Source organism: Planococcus citri, chromosome 3 (assembly GCF_950023065.1).
Source record: "Planococcus citri chromosome 3, ihPlaCitr1.1, whole genome shotgun sequence".
Taxonomy (NCBI): Eukaryota; Metazoa; Arthropoda; class Insecta; order Hemiptera; family Pseudococcidae; genus Planococcus; species Planococcus citri.
Window position 1 is genome coordinate 59,711,057 of NC_088679.1, and position 18,001 is coordinate 59,729,057.

Consider the following 18,001-nt stretch of genomic DNA (forward strand, 5'->3'; position numbering starts at 1 on the left):
TAATTTGTAACCGACCAAATGAGCCCTATGCTAGCGAAACGCGATATATGGGGATGTCCGCCTGGACATCGACCCCAATGAAGAAAGACCCTTTAAACAGGTCGCGAATAAGCCATAACTCGACTTACAGTTGCCCAAATTCATTTCTCCGCCATTTAGATAAAATATTAAAATTTTGGAGGAAATGGAAATAACACTGGAGGTTCCAAAATAACCAGGAATTGTGAAATTCGATTCGAGGGAGTTGATAATACTTAATTTTAAAACTAGTTTCAATTATTTTTATTAAATGAGACGCAATACGCATTAAAAAAAAAAGAAATCGAAAAAATAAACAAAATTGCGAGGCGAATATTGATGACTGTAACCACAAATTCACTGATTGCAAGAGAGTTTTGCTTTTAACCTATTAATCCCTCCCACATTTTTGAATTTTTCAACGAATTTCTTTCAAATTTAGCATTCTACAAGTTACAGCCTCACATTACTTACCTACTGTTAAGAATAAGAAAATATTTGTATCGTTTACAATACATAATGCTCTTAACTCACAATACTCGAAAATGAAAACAAAAAAATGATAAGTATGAGAAACTGTCCACCTTCAAAATTGAAAAGGCAAACTTGATTCAAAATGACCAAATTCGATTTTGAAAATGATAAATTCTCAACTTTTCATCATTTCAATTTTGACGATAAGCGTTAGTGAAAATGATTCAGCCGTTTTTTTGTTATCTGTGAATACCTATACTCACTAATTTTGAAAAATTCGTGAAAAATAAGAAAATGTTTGGGTCATTTGAATGATCCTCCAACACAATACGTGACATTCGAGTGGCCGAACAAAAGTTTTACAATTACAATTTGTTCGTATTCAAAATTGAAGGGACGAAGAAAATTTGAAAATGTAGAGCTCTCATATGGGTCAAGAGGAAGAGTAAGAGGCTCAAAATGTTTTAAAAAAATTAATAATCAGCAAAATGTTTGAAAATTGAAAAAGTAGTGCACTACTTCTTCATTTTTTCAGAAACAAAAGAAGGAACCACAAAAATATTCGAAGGCGTTTAGATCCATTTCTACAATCCATGGCAAATCCCTAATTCTGGAATTTGTAGAGTTTTTGGGTTTTTGAAAATTTCAAGGCACACAATCTCCCATCCAGTATGAACAAAATCTTCCAGAATACATAAAAAAATTGATTTTCAAAATCGAGGGGCATTCGCCCTTCCCTTGACCAAATAATCCAAGATCATAACACCCACAATACTCGTATAATCGAAGAATTCAATCGACTTTTTAGATAAAAAATTCTAGAATTCAAGGAATGTTACCTGTTTTTAATCATTTTTAGGATCATAATTTTTTTTACAAATTGATCCGCAATACAGCAAGATAAGGAGTTGAAGTGCTAAACAATCTGCAGTAGTTTCACTGGATCATTTTTCGAAAAACCACAGTCCGCCATTAATGAGATGTAAGTGTATTTAAAACTACGATGTTTTTATGGGCAGCTGATTACAATTCAGTTGTTACAATATTGCTGCGATAAAATACGTATCAATAGCCTCGGAATTTAATAATATTACACCAAATACCCACAGATTTCTACATATTTTATGAATCGTTATTAAAAGATATGTGTAGAGGATAACGATTCAACAATTGAATTTCCTCATTACTAAAATTGTAAATTTTAAAATAATATACAGGGTGTCCGGGATAGATACCGGATGGATAGTCCTGCTGAAGTCGAAAAGGAGGTAGACGTTTGAATCGAATCCAGGGATGTAACGATCGCGATTCGATTCGATTTCGATTTTTTCGTGAAAAACCGAGTTGGGTCGATCCAAGATCATCGGATCGCGATTCCTGATTTTCGTGTTTTTTTTTTCAGTCGAAATGTTCGAATGATTATAGGCAAACATGAAAAATTCATCACAGGTGATTTGGCTACGACCAATCACCTTTCATTATTTATCCATGTACACACCTACATACCATGTACGCACCGCAATTGATTTATAATGAATTTGAATCCACATCTTTACACCACTGATCGAATCTCATCGCAAGAGCAAACAAAATCTACAGTAGATCTGCAATAAGTGAGGGAAACTGCTCAACTCGGATTTCGGTTTTTGTGCAATTTCTCGCCCCCCCCTCTTCAGATAAGATTTCCCGAAAATTTGAGCAGCCTCCAGCGGTTTCCAGCGGATGTATTTGAAACTTGGAATGAAGGTAAAACTTGAGCGAGTTTCTTCAAAAATTTCATAAATGTAATCGCGTATTTTCTACTCTACTCTTTGCTTTACAGGTACGAAGAAGACGACCGAAAACATGGTTCCGAAAAATGAAAGCGAGCTGGGGAATAAAAATTATCAAAAGAAAAAACAAATTCAATGAATTTGAGGAAGGAGTTGTGGGAGGTAAGTTCTGAAACAAAATCATAAAAAACATTTGTAGGATATTAAAAAATGGTTTTTTGCAGCGGATACCCAGAGACTATTGACCTAGTGGACCATTTTTCAGTGTATTTTCTATCTCTCTTGTAAGTAATTTTTTCAGAATTTTTCGATTGGTGACCTCTACTCCATGGCCATGAAACCATTTGGAAACGCGTTTTTTCTCACGTAAATTGTTCGATTTCGACCGACTATATTTTTCTCGCAATACATATTTTAGAGATGTCCACCTGGAAATCGGCCCAAATGTATAGATACGTGAATCCTTTAAACAGGTGGCGAATAAGCCAAAACTCGATTTACAATAATTGCTCTAATTCATTTCCACGCCTTTTGGGGTAAATTTTAAAATTCTGGAGGAAATGGAAATAACGCTGGAGGTTCCAAAATAGCCAGGAATTGTGAAATTCGGGTCGAGGGAGTTGATATTAATTTTAGAACTACATTGAATCATTTTTATTGGATGAGTACGAATTTTAAAAAAAAACCACACCGAAAATGTCAATGAATTGATGACCGTAACCGATTATTCACCGATTGCAAGAGAGTTTTTCCTTTTGCTTATTAGTCCCTTCTTCATATCTGAATTTTTCTACGAATTCTTTCAAAAGCGTTCTACCAGCGTTATAGCCTCGTCTATTTACCTCCCGTTAAAAATAAAAAAATATTTGTATGTATCATTTAAATAATACTCTCAACTCACAATACTCGAAAAGATGAACAAAAAAAATGATTTGAATCATGAGAAATTGCCCACCTTTAAAATTAGAAGGGCAAACTTGATTAAAAATTTTCAAATTCGGTTTTGAAAATGATAAATTTTCAACTTTTTATCCCTTCAGTTATGACGATAGACAATTTGTCAAAATGGAATTTTTTCGTTCGTTCACTAGAGCATTATGGGGGTTAGTGAAAATGATCCAAACAGTTTCTTGTGATCTGTGAATTGAAGAGATTACAATTGGACCAAAATTTGCCTATTTTGAGAAATTCGTGAAAAATAAGAAAATGTTAGGGTCAATTAAATGATTTTTCAACGCATGACACTCGAGTGGCTGAACAAAAGTTTTTGTTCATCTTAAAAAATTAAAGGGGCAAACACAATTTGAAAATGTAGAGCTTGCATATGGGTCAAGAGGAATTGTAAGAGGCTCAAAATGTTCGACAAATTTTAAAAATCGGCAACATTTTTGAAAATTCAAGAGAATTAATTTTCAAACATTTTGCTGTAGCGTTGCCTTTTTAATTCCAAAAGAAGGGACCAAACAAATATTCGAAGGCAAATTCAAATCTATTTCTACCAGTCTATATCAAATCCCTAATTCTCGAATTTGTAGAGTTTTTGAATTTTTTGAAAATTTCAAGGCACACAATCTGCCATCAGGTTTGACCGATATCTTACCCAAAGGATAAAAACAAGTCATCAGCTATATTCGCTGATTGCAAGATAGTTTTTGCATTTGCTTTCACCATATTGGTTGATGGTTGCGAATTTCGCTTTTAAATATCAAGTTGAAGCTGATTTTTCATTTCTTGATCTTTTTTTATACTTAATTTATTTGGTAGAATGTACAACTTTTTAAAAAATGAAGTCGAATAAATTGTTCGTAAATTAATCAGAACATCCTTATATATTAAAAGAATTTTAAGTTGTTGAAAACGTGAAAAACCTGGTGACAATCCGCCAGCCACTCTTACTGAACCGATTTTGCTCAATTTTTTTTTTAAATGTTCCTTATAACGTGTAGATGTGTTATGAAATATTTAAAATTCAAAATTATTCATTTTGAGCCCAAAAAATTAAAAAAATGCATTTTTTAAACAATTTTAACTTTGATTTGCGGCCAAATATTTTAATTTGCTAGGCATTTCGTTTATTCAACATGGATATCAAAATAGGGCTTTATACGAGTAGGGTCGATGAAGTTGATTTTAGCATTCATGTTCACTTTAACCTAGAAATGAACCATCCAAAGAGAATTTCGAAATGAATACTCAATTTGGGGAGAAGGTGCAAACCTTGCAATTTCGAAAAATTCAATGCGGGTTTTATTTATCATCAATAGTAAATAAAATATCAAAGTATCAAACGGATCTTCATAAAGTTTGGTTTATTTTCTTGGAAAACCTTCAAAAGTGCGGGTATGCAGGGACAAAACTAATAAGGGGAGGGGGGTTTCAACTGAAATTTGCGGAATAAAACGAAAGATGAGAAAACAATGCTGCCAGTTGACATTATAGGTAGGTCTTCTTATAGCCTATCATGACTGACTTATAAAACATTTTCGTTTTCCCTGTTCAATTTTTAGACGCCTCAAACATGGAATTTTTTTATTGTGTGAAAGAGAAACAATTAAGCCCGCGCGTATTGAGGCAAGAAGCTTTCAAAATTTGTATTTTGATAGGTGAAAACACAATGTTTTTTACATTAGGAAGAGTTTGATTTTTCGGTTTCAAAATCTTAGAATTTCAATGACGATTTTTTAAAAATTCTAAGTTTGTAAAAAAGCAAGCAGACCCCGACGAACTGTGGGCAAAAGCTTTCAAAACTTGGTATTTTTATATGTGAAAAAGCTTTGTTTTTTTTATGCAAGGAGTCGATTTTTTTGGTTTCAAAATTTTAGAATTCGAATGATGGTTTGCAACTTAGGCGCTTAGGCCTGAACGACGAATTTCAAAAAGTAAAAAATGTTTATTTTTTAAGTATGTTAGGAGTACATTTTTTGATACGTAAAATTTGCCAGATTTATCAACATTTAATGGTTTTTTCAAAATTTGACAACTTTGGGGGGGAGAATACACCCCCTTACTTTCTTTCCTCTCGGTTAGTAGAGACATCAGTTCTTATTGAGGACATTTTGCAGCTGTTATTGGGAATTGAATGATGGTACCTTCATGCTCGGATTTTTGTCTCAGGCTAAAATGTTTAACATAACCACCTGAGCTCTGAGGGAAAATCTGAAGAGGAGTTTACAATTCTTTACAAAAATTTGCCCGCAAAATATATGAGGGGATTTGAGTATTAAGTAAATCCGGTCCTTTTGAATGCTCTATTTTCTTCAATGCACAAAGTAATGTTCAAAGCTAGACTAACTAAAGGCAATATGAATGTTGAAATATGGTGATAATTTTGATGCTTGGTGCTAATATCTTCACGCAGGCGAGCAGCCCGAGCGAACCGAGGGCGCGAGCCGGGGGTTGGGGCCGCGGAGCGGCCCAGGGGGCGGAGCCCCCTAGTTCAACTGAATAAATAAAATCATTCGTAGGTACATGAATTATTATTATTAAAATATTAAAAACTAAATTCCGAATTAGTACTGAATTTGGTTTTGATAAAACATGTAATTGCTGATTGCCTTTACGTCGAAATACTGTTTGTTGATTGGCTATAAACTGAAAATTCATAAATCTATTGCCATTTAATAATAGATAGAAATTTCTGATGAATAGAGTTCTAAAATTTCCACTCATCACGGACGCAAACAACTGCTGGTTACTTTTTTGAATTTTTGGCGCCAAAATATTGCTAAGCATTGTAATAAAATCCTGATCTCTAATTGGCTTTATTGAAATGCTATTCGCTGATTGGCTATTTATTGAAATACTGTTCACTAATTGGCTACGTGTTGATCTGAATATGAAGGAAAAAAGTGATCAAAAATTCTAACAAGCCATCAGCTATTCGCTGATTGCAAGAGAGTTTTTGCATTTACCTTTTGCTTATTGGGTGATCTAAATTCTAATGCTGTATGCTTTTGAATAGTTCTTCAACAAATTTTGATGATATGATCAATATAATCTCACCTCAGACATACACGAAATATCGTAATTCATTTTATTTTGAAAAATTATTAATTTTTCTGAATTTACCCTTTCAATTCTTGTATAGATACTTAGAAATATGCCCGATTTTTATAAAATTAAATTCAAAATAATCTTTGGAATTTTTCTACACGAAATATCGTTATATTTTATTTTGGAAAATTACAATCTTCACGAATTCGATTTGTTTTTCGTTGTTGAAAAAAAAAATGAAAGTACCCGCCAAAGTTATATCTACAATTTCAGTTTTGGCTTAATACATACTTCCTCACCGTTTTACTTTTATCTTCATTTTTCATATCAATATTATCTACAATAAAGTTTTGAATTGAAATCGGAATTTAGAAACAAATAAACGTAGCTAATTATTTTTGCATATTTGCTTAGCATTTACAATAAAGTTTTGAATTGAAATCGGAATTTAATTTTTGCATATTACTTAGGATTTTAAAAATCTACACGAGGACGACGATGACGACGATGACGACGATGACGACGATGAAAAAGTGGTTACAATAGAGTTTTTTCGCGCTTTGCGCAAAAACTCTAAAAATAATTTTCAAAAATCAGGGGCGTTTGTCTCTCCCTTGACCATCTACTACATATGTACTTGATATTTCAAAATCATTACGCCCACAAATACAATCGACGAATCCAACCAATTTTATAGACAAAAAATTCTTGAATTGAAGGAATGTTACCGGTTTTTAAACATTTTTAGGAGCATTGGTAACATCCTTCACAAATTGATCCGCAAGAAGGAAAAAGATCAGTGCTCAATGCTCATTCCGTCTAGCTAGATCATTCTTGGAGAAATCAGCGTTCCAATTCATCATGAGTTTGTTATGGGAACTACGCCGAGCGATGTTTTCATGGGGAGCTGATTACAATTCAGTTGTTACAATATTGCTGTGATAAAATATCGATAGCCACAAAATTAAATAATACATACACCGATTATTTCGCATTGGTACATAGTTAGGTTATTTTCTTTTTTTGGAATCCCTAGTGAACTATGGTTAGTTGATAACGATTTAATAATTGAATTTCCTCATTACTAAAATTGTAAATTATGAAGTAATATTGTATTACTACATTTAGTGGTCAACAATTTTTTTTCTTTACTCAAAGACATCAAACGACTCCTTTCGCTGATATACTATTTTTCTCATTTTTGTTTAAAATACGTTTGCAAATGAGTTCTGGCACCATAAATTCTTTCAATTACTCAAATTCGAATGCTTTAGTTGGAAATTTGACTTGAAAAATATTCGCAATATAAAAATGTCTTATCACAATTTTGCACAGTATCCCCTTTTCAGAAGTTATGCGAAAATCCGCCAGATGTCAGCCACTTTGCGTGAATTCGCGAATTGAAATTCTGATGAAGTACATATTTTAGAAGTTCATTTACCTTTTTTTTTTGTGGTGGGATGGCCAAAAAGTGGAAAATACACGCCTAAATTGAAAGATAATTCGTCAACATTTTTTTGTGAGCTCACATTCAGGGGGAGAGGGAAAGGACAGTGATTTTCAAAGGTCGAGAAAGCTCAAAAAAATTTCGTTCTTTTGCTGGAAATATTCATTCATGTTTCAATGGGTCGAAGAAATCACAAAAATGGCCCATTCAAGTTTACAAAATCCTCATTTGGAACTTTTTCAATGGAATTTTTTGAAAATCCAAAGCTTCCAGAACTCGCTGGAGGCTTTTAATCCAGGCCCGTAGCCAGAGCCAAGGCAGACAAGGCGGCGCCTTGTCTGACAAGTCCGCTTGCCTTGCCTAGTGAAAACCCGAAAATTTTAAGGGGAAAAAATGAAAAATCAGAAAAAAGTACAAATTAAAACTTACAATAAATTAAAAGATACTTTGTTCAAAACTCAGCACTCCTTGTGATAACGAGTACACTGATTGGGTAAGATTCTGAACATTTCTACATTTTGTGTTCTTGGTTCTCCATTTCACACTTGAAATTTCAAGAAACAATTGATACAAATTTTTAAAAAATTGAGATCAGAAAAACTGAATTCTTTTATTACAATTGATGTTCTATGTACTTTTCAATTTCAAGTCCCGCATTTTCAAAAACTTTTGCCTCCGTTTCACTCGGGCTAATTTCGTTCTTTTCTTCACACCTTATAAAGTTATAATTTCACGAAACCATTGAAAATTTTTTTTTTTTAAGTTGAGATTAGAAAACACTGAATGCTTACATTGAAATTGATGTTGTTTTACTTTGCGAACTACAAACTTTTCGAAGCTTTTGCCCTCGCTTCGCTCGGGCCAAGCTCAGGCCAATTTGGTTCTCTTCTACAGACTCAAGTACAATTTTGAGAAATCAATGATTGAATTTGAAAAATGTAAAGATCAAAAAACCGAAATCTTTCATTAAAATTGATCTTATTCTACTTTTCAAATCATCAATTTTTCAAAACTTTTGCCATTCAAAATGTTGCTTTAAGAATTTTCAAGAAAATGAAAATCAAACAGAAAAATTCCACGCAAATTTCATAATTCTACAGGTAGATTGAATTTATATTAATTGTGATAGTCGTTATTTTTGTAATTTTTTACCTTTTTTGTAATTTTGTATTACTTACTGTAAACTTACCTTTCATTAAAAAATTTTCATCTCGCTTTTACAAGATTTTAAGGGTTGATGGGGGGGGGGGGATATTTTTATGTGTCTTTAGGTAAACACCACAAAAAGGTCCGCCTTGTGTGAAATTTCACTACCCTTGTCACCCAGGTAATTCTGGCTACGGGCCTGTTTTAATCACGCATAAAACTTCGGTTTTTCAAAAAAGTGACAAAATTAAATTTTTCAAACACTGTAAAAATTAACAAAAACCACAAAAATAAAATTTTTTGTTGTTTTACGATTTCTTCATTTATACCAGAAATGATGATTTTTTTTCGAGTTTAAATAAGACATGGCCGACATGGGCTATAACCTACTCAAGCACTAGTAAAAAATTCTGAAACAGGGATTTTCTCAAAAGGTCATCATTCTGGATTTACATGAAGAAAAAAACCTTTTTGTAATTCAATTTGAACGAGTTTTGGCAATTTTTACAATTTTTGAAATATATCATTTTGAAAACTTGAAAGCTCTGGCATGATTGGAAGATATTAATCGACCAAAATGATATTTCCCTCCTTACTCCACAAAGTGGCCATTTTCTGACCATTGACTGACGATTCTCTTCCAGCACAACACGTTGTTAATTGCTCAAGGGACAAGGGGGTCATATACGCACGTATAATTGCGAATTACCTACGAATTTACTTTCTTATTCGTGTATCGGTGATAAAAAATAACGTGTTCGTAAACGAAGGAATCCACCATGAGATTCTTGCTATAGCTGTAATAGTACTCGTAATTTTTAAAGACTTACGAAGTGTACTTAGAGAGCGTTATTATTGTGGTATTAATTAAGGTGAAGTATTGTTCGCGATGTGTTTGCTAATTGAAACAGTCAGTGTAAAGTTATTAAGAGTTGTGAAATAATTTCCAAGTCCGACCCCGGAACGAATAAGTGCACGGTTCGAGTCGTTGAACGTTGTAAATCGAAGCTGACGATGAGTGTTGAGTGTTGAGAGTGTAGATGAGCGAGAAATTATATGCTCGATGAAACGTTATACGTGGTATTAATTTGTTTAGAATGTACTGCGAAGTACTCGTTTTATATATATAATTCACAAAGCAGATATACCATAGATGAAGAGAAAGAAGATGAGGCAGCAGTACCTATTTCTTAGTACCTATCTATTCTGTTTATATTTTCGTTTTGTGAGTTTATACTGTCTTGTCGTAGGGTATCTACAAAGAGGTGAAAATTTAACACCGTCTGACAACTCTTATCGTACCTAACACGGTACAGGGTGACTTTTAAATAGCTCTAAGAGTTAGTACCTCTAAATAGAAACAGCGAACAGTAAGAGAAGAGAGACTGAAATGATATACCAACGATGTCGTAGTTTTTTTCTCCAGCTTTCTTGCTCAGTAGGTAAATGTTGAATTAAGGAGCTTCGAAGACAACGATGATTTTTTTGTGTCGGCGGGCGTAAATTTTCGTATACCTTACTCGAGAAACAAGACGAGATTCGAAAGTATAAAGATAGGCAAAAGGGATGCTGTACTATGTGTTAAGCAATCCGTGATACAGCAGAAAAAGAGTATCGTATCGTTGCTAGATGTATACGTAATTTGCGCCCTGAGCGTGAAATATTTTAATAATCTCGCACCTTTTAGGTATTTAGGTAGGTTCTACTACCTACACTTTGTAATGAAAATACTCAAAGTCCCAGCCCCTTTTTACTCGTGTATAGGAAGAGGAACGAATGTTGGCATTTATTTCGTGATTTTACTTTTGTTAATTGCGTAACAAGGCGGAATGAAGATAACAAATTTTCACGTAGACGAGCTTCACCAGGGTTAGGAGGTTTTTAAAATATCGTTTCGTTACCAACGCAGCCGAAGCTACTTTCTCGTATTACTGTATTCAGTGTATTCGTACCTGCTCGCGACGAGGATGAGTTTGTGAGTACAGGGCGAGAAAGAGAGAAAGACGAGCTAATGTAATGAAAACCTGCATGTCGCAGAGCTTTTCGGATTTACAGTGGTTTGAAGAAGAGGAAAGGAAAGGGAGAGTAGATCAGGGTGAAGATGTGCTTCAGGGTGTAACAGAAATTCGCATCATCCAAAAGTGAATTATTTTTCGTATTGTGGTAGGTACATATTTGTAGTCGTAGTAGGATGGTATTCAGGACCGGCACTTTTTCAATTTCTCGCCAGGTGCAAACTCTAAATTATTGTAATTTGGTGAAAAGTGTGAATAATTTTTTGCGCGGGGGGAGGGGGTTAAACAAAAGCCACAAAAATCCTGAATTAGCGGGGAGTAAAAGGAAAGGAGGTCAGATTGCAGCGATCAGCGCTGCATTTTCTATACTAACACAGAGCTGGAAAGAAAACTGAAAATGTTTCAATTAAATTGATTTTTCAAATTGAAGTTCGGATTTTTTTTAAGCTAAAAAAAACTATTGATCCCTTAATTTTTAGTAAATTTTTGAAACATCTTAAAATGATTAGGTCTTTGAAGGTTAGAAATATTCACATCAATATTCTGGATCAATAATCAACTGCTTTTTAAAAAAATCAGTTTTCCCCCTTTGGAATTATTCAATACGAAAATATAGTCTCAAATTTTCTATCTTCCAAAATGGGTAGGTTTTTGTTTAAAATTCATTATTTTTGAGAAAAAAAATTGTTGAAAACAATACAACAATACAGGGATACCTAACTACCTAACCAAAAAAACAATACTTCATCATATTCAGTCTTGGCCCTTCTTTTGAGGAAGGGTTTGTATAAAAACATAGAGTAAGTATTTTTTTTGACACTGAAGATCTGATTTTCTGAGTAATCTCCCTCTCAGTAAACTTTGTCGCCAATTTTTTGTCAAAATTCAGGATATAGCTTCCTCTTCGTCCGCTTTGCGTTGATCAGATTTGCAAGTCAGGGGTAGCATGCCTGGCCCACGCACCTATAGACACTATGTGTCCTTGATAGGCCAGATCTCACTACTAGCTAACTCCTGCTGCGTTCAGATACTTGATCATGCAGCATCACTTTCGCTTTGCTGGCTTGTCTTTATGGTTAATGCTTCGCTGGCGAAGACTGAAAATGGCCTGCCTTCCTGTCCAAGCAAGTCGGGCAGTTTGCAGGGCCATTCTTCCAACATCAGGGCCTGCTTGAGCCAGTCTCGAGCTTCGTTATGTTTGGGACATATCTACACAATGTGAGGAGTATCTACGGCTTCTCCAGTGTCACATCTTAGGCAGGTAGGGGAGTCCCTCTTCTTGGGCTTTTCAAATAGGTACTGACCTATGTCCCCGTGAAGTAGAGTACCTACTACATTTATTAAAATGAAATCAAATGAATTTCTCATGAATCACAACATTCAACTAAACAGATTTTTGATGATATAACATGATTTGACCTTACAAAGTTATGAAGTTCTCTCACCTCAAATCGACCTTGCGTGGTGAGGCAAAACAAGGGATAGCTAGCTACTCATAGAGAAAACAGTGTTGAATACAATGTCAAACAAGCCATCAGCTAATTCACTGATTGCAAGATAGTTTTTGCAATAGATTTCACCATATTGGTGGTGCATTGTTTGCTAACCTCACTTTTAAATTTATAATGTATGAAGTAGAGCACCTACATACTTGTATTAAAATGAAGTCGAATAAATTTCTTGTAAATCAAAACATTTAACTAAACAAATTTTTGATGACATAACAATAAGATCTGACCTTACAAAGTTATGAAGTTCTCTCACCTCAAATCGACCTTGTGTGGCGAGGCAAAACAAGCCATAGCTGGCTTTGGAAAGGTTGGAAATAAATATAGCTGAATTGAAACAAAAATTTGGAGATCCAGCCAAACTTGCAGCTGCCTTTTATGACCATATTAACACTCTTCCGCCTGATTATGAGACAAATGTTGTTGAAAGCTCTTAGCTACCTGCAGCAGCTACATATTTTCTGATTGCAAGAGGATTTTTGCTTACTTATTGCTCCTTTTTTTTCCATCTTCAAAAGTCCAAAGTTTGAACTTTTGTCTTTCGATACTTGTACAGTCAACAGTGCAGCATGTTTAATTTTATGATTGAATCAAAATTTTAAAATGATGAATGAGTAAAATTGAAGAAAATCGCGAAAAAGTACATTTATCATCATAGGTTAATAGATAGGGAGCACAATTATTTTGTTGCCAAAAACAAAAAATTGCCAGGTAAACATTTTCTAGTTTTCAATGAATAAGTCGTACTGAATGCCAATCATGTTTTTAATTTAAAAAATGTCTATTTGCTAAGCATGGAACTTGGAAGTTACAGTGAAACGTCATACAAGTAGTAAAGTCACTTTTGCTGCGATGTGAATGGCTGCACAGGGTGTCTACTGGATTTGAAAAATCAAATTCCTTGCTATTTCCTTGTTTTTCCTTGCCATTTTCCTTGCTTCAAATTTGAGTTTAAAAAGACACCCCCCCCCTTGTGCACAGGTACTCGTTTTGTAGGAAATTTCTTGACGTTTTTGGAGTCCAATAAACGGTAGAGCGAAATGTGCCACTCTGATACCCACCACCACACCCTTTCCCTCCCATTATTTTTCAATAGTCATATTAGCAGAAAATACGTTTTGAAAATGAAAACAAACAGAAAATTTTCTTGGTATAGGTACTGAAATCAAAAATTCGTATTTTTTTCGTCGTTTTTGTGATGCTTTTGAACTTCAAAAACTGAGTCTAAGACGAGAAGAAAAGGGCGAAGAGCAGTAAAATCTGTTAAGAAGCTTCAACGCTAAAATTTCGAGCTTTTTGATGTTTGTTTTTGAAAGAAATTTCCCACCTCTTTTCGCTATTTTGTGCTACATAATACATACAATTTTGCGTTTTTTGAGGTACAACCCTGAAATTTTATAACTTCCGATTTCAAAGCGAACTGAGGGCAAACGCTTTTGAAAATTGATAATAATTCAAGAAGCATACGACCATTATTTTCTATTTGAATGTTTTTTTCAATTTTCACTTTTCGCTTTTGATTTGTTTAATTATAGACTATTTGTCAAACAAAATAATTTAAGAAAAACCAAATAATTCAGCCCGAGCGAAGCGAGGGCGAAAATTTTTGAAAATTTATGATTTAAAAAGTAGAAATCAACTACTTTTAATGAGAAAAATTACAAGAAAAAAATGGAAAATGCATTATGAAATTGGAAATTTATGAGGAACTTTTTTGAAAAATCCTTGCTATTACACAGAAATTGTCAAAATCCCTGCTATTTTCCTGCTTCCTTGCTACCTAGAGTGAAATCCCTGCTATTTCCTTGTTTTCCTTGTTTTCCTTGTTTTCCTTGCCAGTAGACACCCTGACTGCAGATAGAGTTTGTCCTTATTAAAATATAAACGAGCCATCAGAAAATCCCTGATTGTAAAATAGTTTTTGCATTTGCTTTCCCCATATTGGTTATACATATACTTACATTACTTACTTCTAAAATGTTGTTGAAAAATTTTCGATTTAAAAAAAATCTGAATTTCAACTATTTATTTACCTCATTTATCCAGATTAAGCCTTATGATCCATTGAAGTCAATTTTTTGTACCACGTACGAGTAAAGTAAGTACAATAAATTTTCGTGTGGCTTCTCAAAAAAAATCCAATCAGGTAAGTATTTCCTAATTAAGGTTATTTGGTATGACCTCCTCTCCCTCTGGTACCCAACTGTCCCCCAGTCATTCTATAAAGATTTTTATCAAAACAAAAAATCCGATTACGTTTAGGGAATGTCCAGATGTGGTCAGGTTTCATCACATCTGATCAGGTGAAATTGGATCCAGAAAATGTCACCAGATCTTATTTTGTCCCCTCGCCGCGCTGGAGGAAGCAGTGCAATGTAATTATTCACGTTTTTGTTTGTATTCAGATTGTCAAGTTTGAGATGTAAATTTTGAATGAATTTTTTAAATTCTCAAATTCAAACCTCAAGGTTCTCAACATTGAATAGGCGTTTGTTTGTGTTCAACTTGTTATAAGTTATGGAGATGTGAATTTTAAATTAATTTTTTCAAAGCTCAAAACTCTTAACGTTGAATTTTTCAAATTTATTTTCATTTTCTACCATTATTCGACCAATTGTTCAAGGTTAGTTCAATTTTTTTTTACTACATTATTCGACAAGTTTTATTTTCGTATGGCATTGTTTTTTTTTCTGCAAATGATAATAACCGCTCATGTGTCTCTTCTAGTCTTAGTTTATCTATATTTTATCCTTGTAATTTGCGTACCTATATTCGTGTATTTCATTCAGTCATGTTATAGCCGCTGATGAATGCAACCAGAGTACCGAAACGTATGGTTAATGATGAATTTTGAATAAATGCTTGAAAAAATCGGTCATGTGTACAAGTTTTTTTCATAATTTCGTCTCACGCGAAATAATTCAATTCATTTTCAATCAAAAAAAGAAAAAAAAAACAAACGAAAACGTAGTCAAATTCGAATAATAGGTACATAAGTACCTATATAATTTATCAAAAAAAGGAAACAAACAACTAACAAGTTACAAGTAGTCAAAAAAATAGCTTTAAAAAAAATACACAAACGAATACAATACCATCGAATAATATTGTAAAAAAATTGAAAAACAAAAGAAGAAAAATAATTTGAAAATTGAAAAAATTATTCGAAAATCAAAATTTACATCTCCAATACAACTTACTGAAAAGTTGAAGAGAGTTGAAAACCACTAAAAAGTGAAAACAAAAACTTGAATAATTGCATTGCACCACTTCCACATGCTGGAGGACGAAATAAGGTCTGGTGAAAAAATACCAGCTCATCAGATCCTCTGCCAGGCTTCAATTTTTTTGTTAATAATTATTTTTACTTTGAAATTCTCGACTGGTAAGTTATTTTTTTCATCTTTTCAGCATTTATAAATAATTGATTTAGAATTTGAAACCAATGAAAAATTAAAGCGCAAATGTGATTTTCCAATCGTTCGCACCAGGAAACTGATGGCGAGTCAGATAATTTATACTTTTACCTTGAAATTCTCAACTGGTAAGTTATTTTTTAAAAATTTTAAGCACATAAATAATTTGATCTCGAATTTGAAACCAATGAAAAATTAAAATACGAATGTGATTTTCCAATCGTTCACACCAGGAAACTGATTCAGGCAGCTGGAAATTTATATTCCACCAATTTCCGAAGTGTCTAGCCAGGCCGAACATCTCGAGTTAGGTTTCTCGTTAAAATTACGAATTATGCACTCGTTCGAAAACACTTAATTGGTAATTTGATGAAATTACCAATTAAGCGTTGATTTTTACTACAATAATAGTAAATTCAACAGAACTACACCTGTGGTGACTTATACTATTCCTTTTTCTACGTGTTTTTAGCAATCGATGAATAGATTACCCAAGAGGAGTGAGACTTCAACTACCTACCTATATTCAAGTTGAAAACTATGACGCAGATCCGTAACCTTAATAATGAATTACTAAAGAATACCTACATCAAAAAGATTGGTAGCATGGAAGTTTTTCAAGCTGAGGTCAGACAACAAAATTCGCGAAATACAGATGTGGTACCATTCTACGTTAGGCCTACTGCAACAGTACTAGCAACTTACTTCGGTATTTGAAAGCATTGAACGGCAAGAAATGACTTTAAAGATATGATAGCAAAATAGTTTTTGCATTTGCTTTCACCACATCTTATTGGTATGATGGTTCTAAAATTTTGTTAAAAAATTATCAATTCAAAACAAAAAAATCTGAATTTAAACCCTTAGAAAGTCTCATTTATCCAGGTTAACACTGATGATCCATTTGAAGCCAATTTTTTGTACCATGTCTATGTAAGTATGTATAAGGTAAAGTAGGAAGGTACAATAAATTTTCGTGTGGCCTCTCAAAGATCTGATCAGGTTTTATCACAACTGTTCAGGTGAAATTGGATCCAGAAAATGTCACCAGATCAAATTTTATCCACTCGCGAGTGGAAGCGGTGCAATGAAATTATTCACGTTTTTGTTTGTGTTCAGTTTGCCAAGTTTGAGATGTAAATTTTGAATGAATTTTTTCAATTCTCAAATTCAAACCTCAAAGTTTTAAACATTGAATAGGCTTTTGTTTGTGTCGACTTGCCAAAGTGGTGGAAATAATTTTGAATGGATTTTTTCAAAAGTTCAAAGCTCTCAACACTGAATTTTTCAAATTTATTTTCGTTTTTTACCATTAAGTATCCGACCGATTGTTCAAGGTTTGTTCATTTTTTTTTTCACTACTTATTATACGACTATTTGTTTGTTATGTCACTACATATTCAAATTCATTCAACTATTCGTTTCCTTTTCTTTTAATCAAAAACATGCAAAAGAACGTACCTATTTTAGATAGGTAGGTAGGTAGGTAGGCAGGCAGGCAGGCAGGTGGGTGGGTATGATAGGTAGGTATTATTTGTGGTTTGCAGAAAAAAAACACAAAACAGTACAGCGCATAAAAAAGCGTCAAAGTTAAAGTTTTCTTCTTGCATATGGCATAGCTTTTTTTCTGCAAATAATAATAAACGCTCATTTTTTCATCAAATTTTCAATTGAAAAAAGAAAAAAAAAAAAAAGAATGCATACATACTCAAATTCGAATAATATGTACCTACCTAGTAAATTTTTCAAAAAAAGGAAACAAACAACCATAGATAAACCAACTTCAACAAGTTACAAGTAGTCAAAAAATAGCTTTTTAAAAAATACACAAACGAATAAGTACAATGCCATCGATTAATACTGGAAGAAATTGAAAAACAAAAGCAAAAAATGAACTTGAAAAATTCCATGTTTGATAACTTTGAAGTTTGAATTTGAAAATTGAAAAAATTATTCAAAATTCAAAATTTACATCTCCACTACAACTTACTAAGAAGTTCAAGAGAATTGAAAACCACTGAAAAGTGGAAACAAACGAAAACGTGAATACGTTGCATTGCACCACGTTCACATGAGGGAGGATGAAATAAGGTTTGGTGAAAAAGTATTCCAGTCTGATCAGATCCTCCGCAAGGCTTTAATTTTCTCTTTAATACACACAATATATTACTTAGGTGTACCTACCTACTTCAAAATTATAAAATAAATTATC

At 33.3% G+C, this 18,001-nt stretch overlaps 1 protein-coding gene across 6 annotated transcripts in view; it reads right to left on the reverse strand.

Moving 5' to 3' along the window:
• The window catches only part of LOC135841590 (protein prickle-like), a 511,819-nt gene that overhangs the window by 215,482 nt on the left and 278,336 nt on the right, over positions 1–18,001 (reverse strand). The gene's annotated exons all lie outside the window — the stretch shown is intronic.